At 36.6% G+C, this 14,931-nt stretch overlaps 1 long non-coding RNA gene across 1 annotated transcript in view; it reads right to left on the bottom strand.

Annotated features, from left to right (window-relative positions):
* Positions 1 to 6,283: 6,283 nt before the first annotated feature.
* Positions 6,284 to 14,931, bottom strand: part of LOC122701031 — a 31,051-nt gene continuing 22,403 nt past the window's right edge. Inside the window, exons 2-3 of the long non-coding RNA XR_006342901.1 lie at positions 7,512 to 7,595; positions 6,284 to 6,398 (exon numbers count right to left, since the gene is read on the bottom strand). This is a non-coding gene — a long non-coding RNA (uncharacterized LOC122701031). The remainder of the gene's footprint in view (positions 6,399 to 7,511; positions 7,596 to 14,931) is intronic.

Here is a 14,931-nt window from a genome sequence, read left to right as displayed (position 1 = left end):
ATAGGTCAAGCAATACTTGTACTAATCAGGTGGCAAAGCAAAGATATATTAAGGAGTTTAGAACAGAACGCGTTCCTGCAGGTAAGGTGGCTATTTACTTCCTTTTCTTCTGAGTTCACATAGACAGGCCCGCTTGATATGTCGTGAAGGGAAATTATCTCACACATGTCTTCAAAAGCCTTGAGGATTGAAGTGTTATGTCCTGGCAGCAAAGCCAGGTGAATGGGGTGGCTGAAGCCCCCAGGATAGAGAAACCTGAGGGTTTCCTGAAGCTGTTAAACAAATATCACTGGCTGTCTCCAGTTACCGTTTTCCCAGCTTCTCAAATCCAAGCATGACGTAAGCTCCACAGGAGATCCCTGACGCTCATGGTAGATTTCTCCTCAGCTCTCCACAGCATCTCCCTGTGAGCCTCAGGACCTAGTAGAACGTTCAGCTTCCCTGTTCTACTTTGGTGAGCCCCTTCTTCCTCAAAACCTGGTCAGTCTTTCATGATCCTAGAGGCCAAACTGTGTTGACGACAAAACTGTGAGCTGAGTTTAACCTGCTGGATGCTCAGGTCTGGTCTTAAACATGAAACAGGGTCATCTGTCACTAGACTGCCTTCAACATTCCCAAAGAAGGATTGCATTGCCTTAGTCAAACCTATACTGAAAAACCTTTCATGACTCTAGTTGATTATGATTTAATAATTAACAAACCATTATGCATTCTTTACCTAAGTCATTTGATTTTCCTATTTATATGCAAAAAGACTTTATCCACTTGAATTTCATTCTCTGCGTTTCTTGATACTTAATAATGTGTCAAGATTTTAATTGTGGTTTGACATCATTATTTTGTATTCAAACATTTATATGAAATGCTCCTGTTTAAGACTCAGTAAATTTAAATTTAAAATTTCAATTGTCCTTATTTAGGTGCCACTTAATTAGTTTTTTAGAATTGCAGTTTATAATTATGCATGCTAAAAATGACGTTTTCATAGTCTCCTGGTTGACCAACAAAACAACTCTTCCTATACATTTCATCTTTTTTTTTTTTTTCTCTCACTAAACTATGAAAACTATTCAACTGTTTGAAATTTATTTTTAAAAATTTATTAAAATATAATCTGAGATTCCAACCTTCCAGGATGTCATGAGCTCACTCTAAAAGTTTCAGAGAGATGAGAAGATAGCTGTATATCATTTATGGAGTGTTTCATACAACTTCTTCAAACTGCAATTTATGGCAATTTGCTCATGAAATTTCAACATTCTTCTTTGGTAGTCAGAGACTATATTTAGAAAGACATATAAAAGTTGAGTCTGTCATGTAAGAACCCAGTTTTTGTGACCGAAGAAATATTTTCTAAGATGTATTCCGTGTGTTCTACAGCCATGACATGATCTTTTCAAAAAAAGAAAGAGAGAAAAAAGGTCTGCAAAGGCGCAGAGAGAGTCACAGTAAATCAGCAGATCCACACGCATATTCATGAGACCCTGAGTTTCTTGGCAGTAAGGAAACATCCTACCTTGTAATTCTTTTATGAATATATTTAGCCAGAAATTTCCTTCCAAACTTTTTATATAAATTTTTAGTACCCCAAAGAAATACTATTTCAAGAGATAAACATTGTAAAAGTTTGGTTTTCAAGGTTCTTCTAGCTTTAATAGATGACATATGTCTCTGAAAGCTCTACTTTCTCCAAAAGTGGATTTCCTAGTCTGGAAACTTCTGGATGAAGAGCTTCATTCTATCTGGCCTTCTCTCTCCTTTATGCCTGCACAGAAGCAGTCCCTGCTTTGGAGCTGCTCCAGTCGTTAGGAGGAATGGGTCACCCATACACTCATCTTCCTGGCCTCTGGTTAGAGTCATCTCCTTGAAACATGCTCCCTCTGCTCTGTGCAAGAATCACATCCAAGTCCCAGGCCAGCACATGCTCCCAAGGTCCGTGGCAATCTTCAATTCTACTCGGGCTCTAGCTAGGAGTGCAGAGCCCGAGATCCTTCACCCACCACCACCACTACCTAGTCAGAGCTGACTTTGAGCTCTGCAAGAGAAAAAGCATTCCATTTAAGACAATAAAAAGGTCTGTTCTTTGGTAACCTTCCACAGGTCCATAGATGGTTAGGCTGCAAACAAGCAGGACAACTTCAAAAGGGACAGCTATAACTGAGAAGGTAACCCATAATCAATCCACTTATATTTTGCAATAGCTACTAAAGGACCCATTGTCACAGGCTGGAAGAAGAATTTCTCTCTCCTGTGGAGCTGACGTTCTATCCCAGGCTGCACAGAACTCATGGTAACTGACCATTCTCTCACCCTGTCTGGCTGTTTGTCCAGCCACCTTGGAATCCCCTCTCCCTCAAATATACTCTTCAAGGAGACACAGTTTACTGTCTACTACCTACATTAAAGGCACTACTTTGTTTAGAGTTAACACATAATAAAAGTTTGACCCCCTTATTCAATAAAATTTAATCTAAGAAAAATACACCAGTGTCTATTGAAAATCTTTCATTTGTAAGTAACTTAGTGAAAACTAGGTTAAATAATAAAGGAAATATATCAGCTTCAATGAATGAAATGTTTTAAAAAATATGTTCTAAGTGAGGCTTAATTCGGAAGCTCACCAATGTTATGAAATACCAGTTTCTTTTCCTTCTGTCTTTCTAAAAATGTGTTCAAGGTTTTTTTTTTAATTGAAGGATATTCAATTTACAATGTTTTGTTAGTTTCAGGGGTACAGCAAAGTGATTCAGTTATACATACATATATACCTATTTTTTACGATATTTTTTCCCTTATAGGTTATTACGCAATACCGAGTAGAGCTTTACAGTAATATACAGTAGGTCCTTGCTGGTTACCTGCTTCATATATGGTAGTGTGTATATGTTAATCCTAAACTACTAATTTATCCCTCCCCTCCTTTTCCTTTTGGTAACCCTAAGTTTATTTTCTATGTCCGTGGGCTTACAGACATAGAAACTGTAAGTTTGTTTCTGTTCTGTACTAAGTTCTATATATAAGTTCATTTGTATCATTTCTTTTCTTTTTAGATTCCACATACAAATGAAATCATATGATATTTGTCTTTCTCTATCTGGTTTGCTTCATTTAGTATGATGATCTCTAGGTCCATCCATGTTATTACAAATATATTGAGCATCTTTCCACGTGCCTGTTGGCCATCTGTATATATCCCCTTTAGAGAAATGTCTGTGTACATCTTCTGCCCACTTTTTGATTGGATTGTTTTTTTTTTTTTTTTAATATTGAGCTGTATGAGCCATTTGTGTATTTTGGAAATTAATACCTTGTCATTCACATCATTTGCAAATATCTTCTCCCATTCTGTAGGCTGTCTTTTCATTTTGTTTATGGTTTCCTTTGTTGCACAAAAGCTTTTGAATTTACTTAGGTCCCATTTGCTTTGTTTTTATTTTCATTACTCTGGGAGGGGGATCAAAAAAGATACTGTTGCAATTTATGTCAGAGTGTTCTTCCTATGTTTTCTTTTATGAGTTTTATAGCAATCAGCCTTATATTTAGGACTTTAATCCATTTTGAGTTTATGTTTTGTGTGGTGTTAGAGATGGTTCTAATTTCATTGTTACAGGTTCCCCAGCACAACTTATTAAACAGATTGTCTTTTCTCCATTGTATATTCTTGCCTCCTTTGCCATAGTTTAATTGGCTATACTTGCGTGGGTTTATTTCTGAGCTTTTTATCCTGTTCCTGATATATATATATCTATTTTGTGCCAGTACCAAACAGATTCGATCACTATAGCTTTGTAGTATAGTCTTTAAGTCAGGAAACATGATTCCTTCAGCTCTGTTTTTTTTTCTCAAGATCTCTTTGACTATGTAGGGTCTTTGGTGTTCCATACAAATTAAATGTTTTTTGTTGTTCTAGTTCTGTGAAAAATGCCACTGGTAGTTTGATAAGGATTATACTGAATCTATAGATTGCCTTGGGTAGCATAGTCTTTTTAACATTATTAATTCTTCCAATCCAAGAACATGGTATGTCTTCCCATCTGTTTATATCATCTTCTGTTTCTTTCATCAGCGTCTTACAGCAATTTTCAGAGCACATGTCTTTTGTCTCCATAGGTAGGTTTATTCCTGGGTATTTTATTCTTTTTCATGTGATGGTAAATGGGATTGTATTCTTCATGTCTCTTTCTTACCTTTAATTGTTAGTGTATAGAAATGCAAGAGATTTCTGTGGATTAATTTTGTATCCTTCAAGTTTACTAAATTAATGAGCTCTAGTAGTTTTCTGGTAGCATCTTTAGGATTTGCTATATATAGCGTCATGTTATCTGCAAACAATGATGGTTTTACTTCTTTTTCAATTTGAGTTTCTTTTCCTTCTTGTATTGCTGGATCCAGGACATTCAAAATTCTGTTGAATAAAAAATGGTGAGAATGGACATCCTTATCATTGTTTTCTTTTTGCCTTAAGTCGTATGTGTTCCATTATAAGATAATCATTTCATGGTAAGTGATTTGTGATCAAGTTTCAGAAACCACAGGCTTTATCATTATATTAAGCAGGATTAGTAAGAAACTCACCTCTCCTGAAGATCATACAATAGTCTTAAGCTTTATTTTGAGTGATTCAACCAGGATGTTTCCCCACACCCCAAAGCTGAAATAATGAATGCCTTGGGTCACGATAACTAATTACAGCTAACAAGGGAAGGATGGGGCTGAATGATCAGGAATCGGTCTACCTCAGGCAATGTAGGTAATGCCATTTGAATCACGCGGTCAGCTTCTTTCACATGGGTGAAGGGCAGCAGGAGCTTCAGAAGAACCACAGTTGTCAACACACACATACACACACACTTAAAATTCATATTTCATGAAAAATGAAAACAAACCCAAGAAAATTATATAAACATTTCACTGGATAAGCCAAGCCTCAGAAAGTCTGCCACACAGAGTTCCCCTCTACCCCAGTGAAGTCATCTGTCCCACACTCAGAAGGTGCTGAAAGGATAACTTGTAATGAGTTGTTCTATACCAAAAACATGCCCTATGCATGGGCCTCTTGTCCTAAAGGAGCAACTGCGCAGGTATGAAAAATGAGGAGAGCCAGTCAGATGCTCCCCTCGTCTGTTCATATACACTGTTTACTGCTGGAGCTGAGACGCCTAAGAGTGCAAATGAGCTAGAGATGGAGCCGGGAGTTCCCGCAGACATCAAAGTCAAGAGTGACAAGAAGCCATGAGACAGAGAACTCGTAAGGTTAGAGAGGGACGCCTGGCCTTAATGAGAGGAGATCAGAATGTACAAGAGAAGAGACGCAAAAACATGGGAGAAGGGGACACACAAGGGGCCACATTTTAAGGATCCCCAATCCTGAAGGCTTTCAGTTTCAGTTTCCGTGAGAGCGATTCCACTTCTCATTCTGAGATCCCTGTTGCTGTTGTTGCTCTCTGTATGTTCTTTCATGGCCACCCACCCCTTACAAGTGGTATTTCATACGAGTTTCTGTTCCATATAAATAAAATAAGCAAACTGAAAGATATATTATGAAAAGACTCTTTGTTTAACCTAACAGTTCACTATGGGGTCCTTTGGAAAAAAAAATTTTTTTGCATTCCTGTTGCTTTAAAATTTAACTTAAAAATTTACTTGACATGTCCATAAGTAATTGCTTAGAAAGAGATGGACCATAATACATATTTTTAGAATGTATTCTTTTAGATTGCCTACCAGAATTGTGAAGAAGGAAACTGTACCACTTTCTTCCCCAAATATATTGGATTTTGCTAATGTGAACTAGAGAGCACAGCAAAGCCCTGGGCTAAAGATACATGTAGGCTGGGGATATGTGACTCCTACTTAAATACACGCTGATTGACTCCCTGGTTGAGTCAGAGAAAGTTGAAATGACTATTCTCAACGTGTTAAACAGGGTTGCTGATCTTCTTACCCACTTGTTATTGAATAAGTATGAGCTCGATTTCTCATTTACAAATGATTTTAAAAATTCCTTTTCGTGTAAATAACTATTGACACTTCTGAATAATCATTATTAAATTTAAGGATTGAATCCAGTTTAAAAATCTTCATACTTCCATGATCTATGAAGACACAATTACATTCTGAAAATTAACTGTAAAATTCTTTGATACTCTTTTTTTTCTGAAAATAAAATGTAAACTTAATAAGTTCATCTGTCTTGCCAGGAGAAAAGACCATTGATACACTGTTCTGGGTCAGTATGGAAATTTGCCTAGAAGCAGGGGTTCCGTGCTTTTAATTGACCTGCCAGTTTGAAATCTTTTCTTGACAACTGTGACTTCCAGCAGAGTTGAAAATACTGTCCATCTTGAGCTCAGATGGCATATATAGTCTGAAGCAATATGGTGTCCAAAATAAAACCCCTAGGATGAGAGGAAAAGTTATGAATTTTTAATGAAGGAAAAAATAATCTATAATTGTTAGATTCAAACCATTTGGATTTAAAATATCCTCTCCTATCTCTGAATTACTATTGCCAGGGAAATGCTATTGGTTGCCTACATTTTTTAGAGAATAAATTTTCATTTTCTATGAGAATCATAAACCCTTGATCAATTAATATAAGTTAACGTGTAAGATTTTTGATGTAGAAAAAAAGTAGGCCCAATATATTGCTTCAGGCTGACTCTCTCAGACACCATGAGAAGTTTCAGAACTATATGTTGGAAGCCTCTTGGTTCCTCTGATGAGATAGGTGCTTGGGGTAAGAGTGGCAATATTCATTCATTCATCCTTGCAGGTAAATCACCTTGATTTTCCTTAAGGACTAACCTGCACCAATCTTAGACCTAGTAGTTTTGATAGTATCAACACCATCCTTAATCTAGTAGTGGACGTGGGATTTGTAGGTGACCAATCAGAGAATCCATGCCTCTGGTAACAGTGATTGGGTCAGGGAAGAATAGATGAGCTACTAAGAGACAGGAACACACAGTATTTGAATCTTTTCTAAGATTACTCAAGGGGAACATTTTCTTCCTACCATCCCTCCGTTCGCCCCTCTCTCTTTCTTTCCTTCCTTCTCTTTCTTTCTTTATGTTATTGCTATTTTGTTTCTGGATTTGAACTGTAGAGACATAAGCCTAAACTGCTGGCGTACATACCACTACCCAAAAAGGAGCTTCCTTAATAGTAGACGTAAGACAGAGCAAGGCAAAGCCAAGAAGTGAAAAACTTGCACTAGTGATGTCATTCAAGCCTCTAGATTCATCCATGCATAAAGTCAGTTCTACTTTTGAATGTTTATTTTATGTAAGCCAGTATGTTTTCTCTGTGCTTAATATAGCTTGAGTATGTATTTTTGAACTTGCAAATTTAAAAGCTCAGCTTACATCAGCTACAAACAGGGCATATGATATTCTGATGAAAACTAAAAATATATTAGGTATTCTTATGATCATGCTTTCTAACCTTTAGCATCACGTACATTAGTATCTGACATCATATCCAGAAATAAAAATGAATTTATAACTTACCAAGCAGAACTGATCCAACTGCCATAAATGTGCTCCATTGGATTAACACTGTTTCTGGATGAACTGCTGAGAACCTATTTGGCCCTGGAGGCAAAATAGCAACAGCAATTAGGTATCTATGAAACTAATGCCAAGAAGCCCCAGTAGCTGCAAGATAACAGATAAACTCTCACCATCCCATTTATTAGCTACTGTAGTGAGTGCCAAGGCAGAAGGGAGAAAGATGATTGAGTAATTCTCCATCATTTTTAGTCTGCCAATTACCACATGTACAAAAGCAAAATAAATAATAGATCTGGTTTTCGTAAAATGCGTCAGTACTTCAAGAGCCTCACCTTAAGTTGTGTGAAACATATATACTTTTGGCAGAAATAGCCTTTGAGTTACTCTGCCTTGAAACCAGCTGTATTTGAGCGAGATCTGGAAAACCCATTCAAAGGCACTTGATTGAAAACACTTTCCACTCAGATGAACCATTAGCATTAATGAAAACCTATAAATCTTCTGTACATTTCAAATGAAAACCACCACAAATGCTTAACCACTGGTTTTGACAGGATATGCTTTGTGGAGTCTGTGATGGGAACTTTGGGAAAAAGCGTAGAAAGAAAATGTTAGTCATCGTGCACACAATTATAGGTCGGTGACTTAATGCTAGAGTATTTAGTGGGAAGGGGGAACAGCCAAGTGATATTTATTTGGTCAAATTCTGAAACAAAAAAAAAAATGTACATGAGTCTGTTTAACATGTTCCAACCCACATTGGACACTAAACTAAGCTACACTTACCGCAAGAGCCTCAGGGGAAAATCTGTGATGGTGTTGTTGCCAATGTCTGAGCAACACCAGAGTCTAGTAGATCGAAGATCACTCATTTCTGTCTGCAAGAACAAGAAGAGTTCCTGCCTCCATTCATTAGCCGTGGAGTAGTTCTCTCCCAGTTCTGTTTGTACTATTCTTACGTGATGCCCCACTGCCAGCCTAGAAAGCTCTTGGAGTAACTTCTAGTAAAACAGACAGGGCATCTGTATAGATCTTCTTTAATATCTGTAGTCTTGAATTACAGAAAATAAAATCATCTAAGAATTCATTTCACTGGATTTCTAACCCAGGAGCAAAATGGGAGGGGAACTCTCAAACATTTGTGAGCAACAGAAAAATACACACCATTAGATCAAGAAAGGTCCCAGTTGACTGGAATGCTTGGCAGATATGATGCTTTCTTGGGATTGGTAAGATGTATTTGAACACATTTCCATTTTATCAAACTCTCTGGAGAAAAGATAATCTTTTTTTGAAATATCCTTGAGGTCTCACACTTTGTACTATTTGCTGAGAGTTAGCAAGATCTGTTGGCTGATACATTTAGATAGGTCTAGGGGTCTAACATGTGAAATAGGATTATATAGTTAAATATACTGTTTGACTTATATTTTCTTTTCCAATGTGTACAAAGCTATTTAGTGAAGAGATCAACTGAGTTCTAAATTAATTAATTGAAAAAGTATTATTTATGTCCCCTTTATATGCAAGATATTATGGTAGATGCTCTTAGGGCATATAAAGATAATTGCAAACTAGCATGGCTCTAAATTTATATTCTAGTTGGAAAACAAAACCTGGACACTGCAAATATTAGCAATGATTGCTTCAGTGGTTGGAGACACTGCTAGCATTTGAGAGGAGGGACAGTGACACCAATGACTTCAATGCTGAGAAAATTCTGCATCCCTACAGATTTTTGAGTGTCCAAATGGAAATATAGTTTAAAGGTCATTTATAATTATATGAATCCGGGCTTCTTTTATAACTATACACCAAGATTTTTTTCATGAATTTGGTTTATGTTAAATTTTCCATTTTTAATATGCAAATCAAGGAAGGGCTGTACTTTATCTTAACTTTACCAGGAATGGTTCATCACTTCAGAAATAACATTCCCAAAGGCAAATTAGTATTTGAGCTGCCAAAACCACGTATTTTCGTATTCATGCCTTTTGAATTCGTAGGAGAGAGATAGTATAGGATATATACATTTGTATCCTTGTTTGAAAGTGTTAAGTAGCATGAAAAATTCAACAATTGTTAGAATACTCCAAATTTTGTTTTATTAGTACTGCCCATAAATAAAAATATGACTCTTATGTCAAGATTTTTATTTTCTGAATGAAGTAAAAAATAAAAAAATACCAAAATTAAATGGCAAATTTTCAATGAAATTTGGCAAGACTGAGTGATATTTTCTAATTTTCTCCAGATCAGCTTGTAATTTGTCTTGCTGTTTATCCCTTATTCAGTTAAAATTATTTCTAATCTTTCTGTTTTCTAACATATCTTAACTAATTTTCTGTCTGTGAACATATATCCTAATACTTATTTTTGTGTTAGCATCTAATAATATCTCTGTTTTGATTTTCCAATAATTTATGTACAAAAGGTTTCTGATTTTTGTTTCTCTAAAATCAAATCTTTCTTGATTATAAATAGGTGAAAGAATCCAACTACTTCATTAAGCCATCTATTGTGATTGTGCCTAAAAATTTACATATTAAAATATACATAATTGCATTTATTTTTTATTTATCTTTTAGCAAGATAAAATTATATTTTATATTAAAATTTTGCAATTAGGTGCATAAGCATATGGCTTTTTATTCTGAATTCTGTATTGGGACAGTAAAGAGATCATTATATAACACTTGTGAAACAGGGCATTGGATTTGAAAGGACTGAGATCCACTAATTTCGGGTTTTAATGAAAGTTAAATGTGATGATATGTGTAACGTGTCTACCAAAATAATTGATATGCAGTATGTGCTCAGTAAATATAAAATCTCATGAGATGAGATGATCCCTCCTGACTCTAGCAGGAAAGATCTCAAAGACCACACTGATGGAAGTGCATTTCAAACAGAATTTTTAAAAAAAGGAAACAGAGAAAAACAAAGAGAAAGTGAATCATGATTGGGTTGGCACAAAGAGAGGCAGAAGACATACTCAGTGGGGAAAGGTTTGAGCAAAGGTGTAAAGATTCAAAACCAAAGTGATAGCATGTTTAGGGAGAGGCCGAGCCTTACCTAGCACATAAGGTGTTAGTCAGTGAACGTCTATATGTGAAAAACTGTGAAATATTAGGCCAACCATCCCAAGGAAACATCAAGAGAAGATAAAGGAGAGGAGGATCTGAGGGTCAAAATTTAGATGAAAATAAGAAAAAGCTATTAAGAAGAAAATTTAAAGTGTAGATGGGGGGGGGGGTGGGGCGGCGGTAATTACAGAAGTTTCTTCCTTGTAAGAGAGTAGAACAAGGTAAGCTTTATCCACAAAGAGTTGGTGACTTAGCCATAGATAGAAGGCATTACAGAAAGACATGAAAAATTTAAAAGATCATGTCACGGGAGTTAAAGAGAAGAATCATGCTGTAAAGACCTCAAGAGCTGTTGCTTAGAATATAGACCACAATGTATGACCAAAAAAAATAATAAATAAATAAATAAATAAATAAAATTTAAAAAAAAAATAAAAAAAAAAGAATATAGACCACTGATTCTAAGCAGTGTACAGGGTGTAGGAACGAATTATGATGAAGGCTTTCCTCATAGCTCAGTTGGTAAAGAATCTGCCTGCAACGCAGGAGACCCAGGTTTAATTCCTGGGTTGGGAAGATCCCCTGGAGAAGGGAAAGGCTACCCACTCCAGCATTCTCTGGCTTCCCGTGTGGCTCAGCTGGTAAAGAATCTGCCCTCAATGAAGGAGACTTGGGTTTGATCCCTGAGTTGGGAAGATCTCCTGGAGAAGGGAAAGGCTACCCACTCCAGAATTCTGGCCTGGAGAATTCCATGAACTATACAGTCCATGGGGTCACAAAGAGTTGGACACGACTGACCCATTTTCACTTCACTTCACTTCTCAGTATGGTAAAATCTTGAATTCCTTAGTCTCCTTTGGCAATTTTTGACTGAAATGCCAGGTGAAAAAAGAAAGCAAGAAAAAAAAAAAAAATAGTGAGTTTAGTGACTGGACCAACAGGTTTTAATGAGAATAAATTTGGAAGAGGTTTGTCCAAGCTGGTCCTTGTCAGTTCACAGGTGAAAGTGAACGTGTTAGGCATTCAGTCGTGCCCAACTCTTTGCAATCCCATGAATTGTAGCCCACCAGGCTCCTCTGTCCATGGCATTCTCCCAGCAAGAATACTGGAGTGGATAGCCAATCCCTTCTGAAAGGGATTTTCCTGACCCAGGGATTGAACCCAGGTTGCTTGTATTTCAGGCAGATTCTTTACCATCTGAACCTCCAGGGCAGCCCCAGGTCACAGGTGAATTATAGGCCGAAAGAAGCAAGGGCCTTCTCCAACTCCATGTTCTTCAAGAAAAATATGGATCAAGAGTTCTCTGAAAAGGGGAAGGAGCAAAGCATATTTTCTTTCCATTTCCAAGAATACACCTGACCAGTCCTCTCATTTAGTTAGAGGAACAGTAAAGATAAAAATCATCATGGCATCAATTCAAAGGACTATGTTGTGAGAATTAATTCCAAGGTCTAAAATGTCCTTTGAGTTCCTTAGAGATGTTATACATATATATAGAATGTGTGTATAAAAATACATATGTGGAAATATGATTGCTAATGAAGTTTGCTTTAATTATATGACATCTATATGTGATCTGCCTGTTAACTGGGACTAGAAAAAAACTGTGTATTACAATAATTAATACTCTAATAACAACTGTAAACAATTTTATAGGACCTTGTTGTTTCACATTTTTACAATACCAGTAATATTTTCAGGTAGTTTCTTTTTTAAAATAACTAATTAATTTTTAAATTGAAGAATAGTTGATTCCAGATAACTTAGCCTGAATTAATCCTCTGAGATAAGAAAACACAAAGACCAGGCTAATATCACAGAAGTAGAGAGGGGAAAAATCCAGAAGACAAAATAAAAATAGAAATTTAATTCTTTAATTGCAATAAAAACAAAATAGCAAGTAATATCCTAATAAATTATCCTGACATAGGCTAGCTGTTTTACAAATGTTAACTCATCTGATTTGCATACCAATCCTGGAGGCTCAGCTGGTAAAGAATCTGCCTGGGATACATACGGGAGACCTGGGTTTGATCCCTGGGTTGGGAAGATCCCCTGGAGAAGGAAAAGGCTACCAACTCCAGTATTCTGGCCTGGGGAATTCCATGGACTGTATAGTCCATGGGGTCACAAAGAGTAGGACACAACTGAGTGACTTTCACTTTGACTTTTTTTTTCCCCCAGTTTTACAAGGAGAAAACTTAGCCTTGGGTTGATTAGAGTCTAATAATGTAACTTAGAGAACTTGGCAAGATGAGGTCAGAACCTGGGTTTGTCTGCTCGTAAAGGTCAAGTCCTTTTCACAAGACTGGTCTGGAAAGAGACAAGAAGGTTATTTGTAGAAGATACTGTTATCCTTAATTAGAGAACCAGTTTGGAGTGAGGGCATTCTATAAAGTGCTCAGTTGTGTCTGACTCTTTGAGGCCCTCTGGATTATAGTCTGTCAGACTCCTCTGCCCTTGGAGTTTTCCAGAAAGAGTACTGGAGTGGGGTGCCATTTCCTACTCCAGAGGATCTTCCCGACCCGGGAATCCAGCCCATGTCTCTTGAGTCTCCTGCATTGGCAGGTGAATTCTTTACCACTAGCACCACCTGGGATGCCCACATTCAGTAAAAGGTGGTGGCAAAAACCATATCATGTAACTGGGAGCTTTGCTAATTAGTGAAATGCACAAAGTGGAGAGACACCCAAATAGTAGAAGGGCTTCAGATGCATATCTGCCAAAATGAAAGGCAAGTGGCCTCTATGCTGAATAAAATACAGCTTAGATACTGGTACCTTAATAAAAATAGGAGTTTCATTTGATGAAAAGGTCTGAAAAGGCAATGGATTGATTCCACTCTGAGGCGCAGCTAACAGAGTGGCTTTGGGGGAAATCATTCCTAAGTGCATTGGGCTGCTTCTTGCTTGCAGGACAGAAATTACTGACTATTGGTTAAAATGCCATGTGAATTCATTTTCAGCCTCATTTATCCTCTGGCTGAGCATAAAAGCAATTTCAAAGGGAGAAAAAAATGGCCCCAATATGTGTTGCCACAAATCTTTTGAGAGATGAGAAATGTTAGCAACTGGCATAATTTAATTCCAGATTCAAACAACTATCACTATTATAGTTAACAGTTCTGGGTGTGTATATTCTCAGATTCATAAAAAAGTGTATTGTTTAATATTACATTTGAATTATTTCTTTTGGTACCTAATTTGCCTACAATTCCTCTGGAACAAGACAGTATATTTAAGCATTGAATCTACCCTCTGGAAATCTCACTAGGGCCTTAGCTAGATAATCTCATTAATTCTCTTTTCTAATTAATGAATCTCCCTTCCACTCTAGGAAGAGTTGTTTACTGTTGTTGTTTTTCTTCTATGACACCCCTGGATTAAGTGACAGGTTGTCTCATTACTTAAAATAATTTCACTATATAAGGTGATTCTTATGAAGATTAAACAATATCTTAAAATTCTGATGAAGCAGGTATACTTATTTCAGCAACTAAAACTGGGTGAAAAGTGACATTGCAGTGACACCCTTTGCATATTTCATGTTCCCTTCTAATAGTGAAGTAAATTAGTACACATCCATTTCAGGGTGATTTCATGGCAGTCACAGAAGAATCTCTTGGGTAGGATAATGTTGCTCAATTTTCTATTTGATCTAAGTTAGACTCAGATGACTAATCTTTTAATCTCAACTTAACCTCACAGAACAAAAGCCTACTTCTGTTGGGCTGGTAAAACACTTTACGTGAACTTTTGTTCCTCATACCCTGTTCTGAACTGCAGTGATGGAAAAGACTGAAAAACTTTTGACTGTCAAATTAGGATGAAAAACAGAGAAGTACGATTATTTATGTTGTTTGTACCTGTACCTCCAAGGTTGTTTCTAGAGTGCTCTTTTTTTTCTTTTTAATGAGGACTACAAATTGTTTTCACTTTTTATTATTATAGTCTTTGAACAATCTGAGAGGTAACTGTAATATTCCCCAAAATGAATGTGTGGCTCCAGAGAAAGTAATTTAACTATTCAATTATTGGACATTAGAAAAGAGATTCTGGTGTGTACTGATTGAGGTGTAAGTAATCACGGCACCATATTTATTTTGGACAAGTTTACTTATTTATTTTCTGAAGGAATACATTGTACAGCACACCCTGGGTCTCTGTGTTTAAAAGCCCTGGTTAAAAAAATAAAAATAAAAGCCCTGGTTAAATACTAAGATCCCAAAAGGATAAGTAACATATAAACTCCTGAAGTCTTCCTGTGTATGTTAGTAACAGACCAAAGGGAAATACCTGATTCACAAAATGCAGATAGAGAGGTAGCTTCTG

Source organism: Cervus elaphus, chromosome 9 (assembly GCF_910594005.1).
Source record: "Cervus elaphus chromosome 9, mCerEla1.1, whole genome shotgun sequence".
NCBI lineage: Eukaryota > Metazoa > Chordata > Mammalia > Artiodactyla > Cervidae > Cervus > Cervus elaphus.
This window is presented reverse-complemented; position numbering and strand designations above follow the sequence as displayed.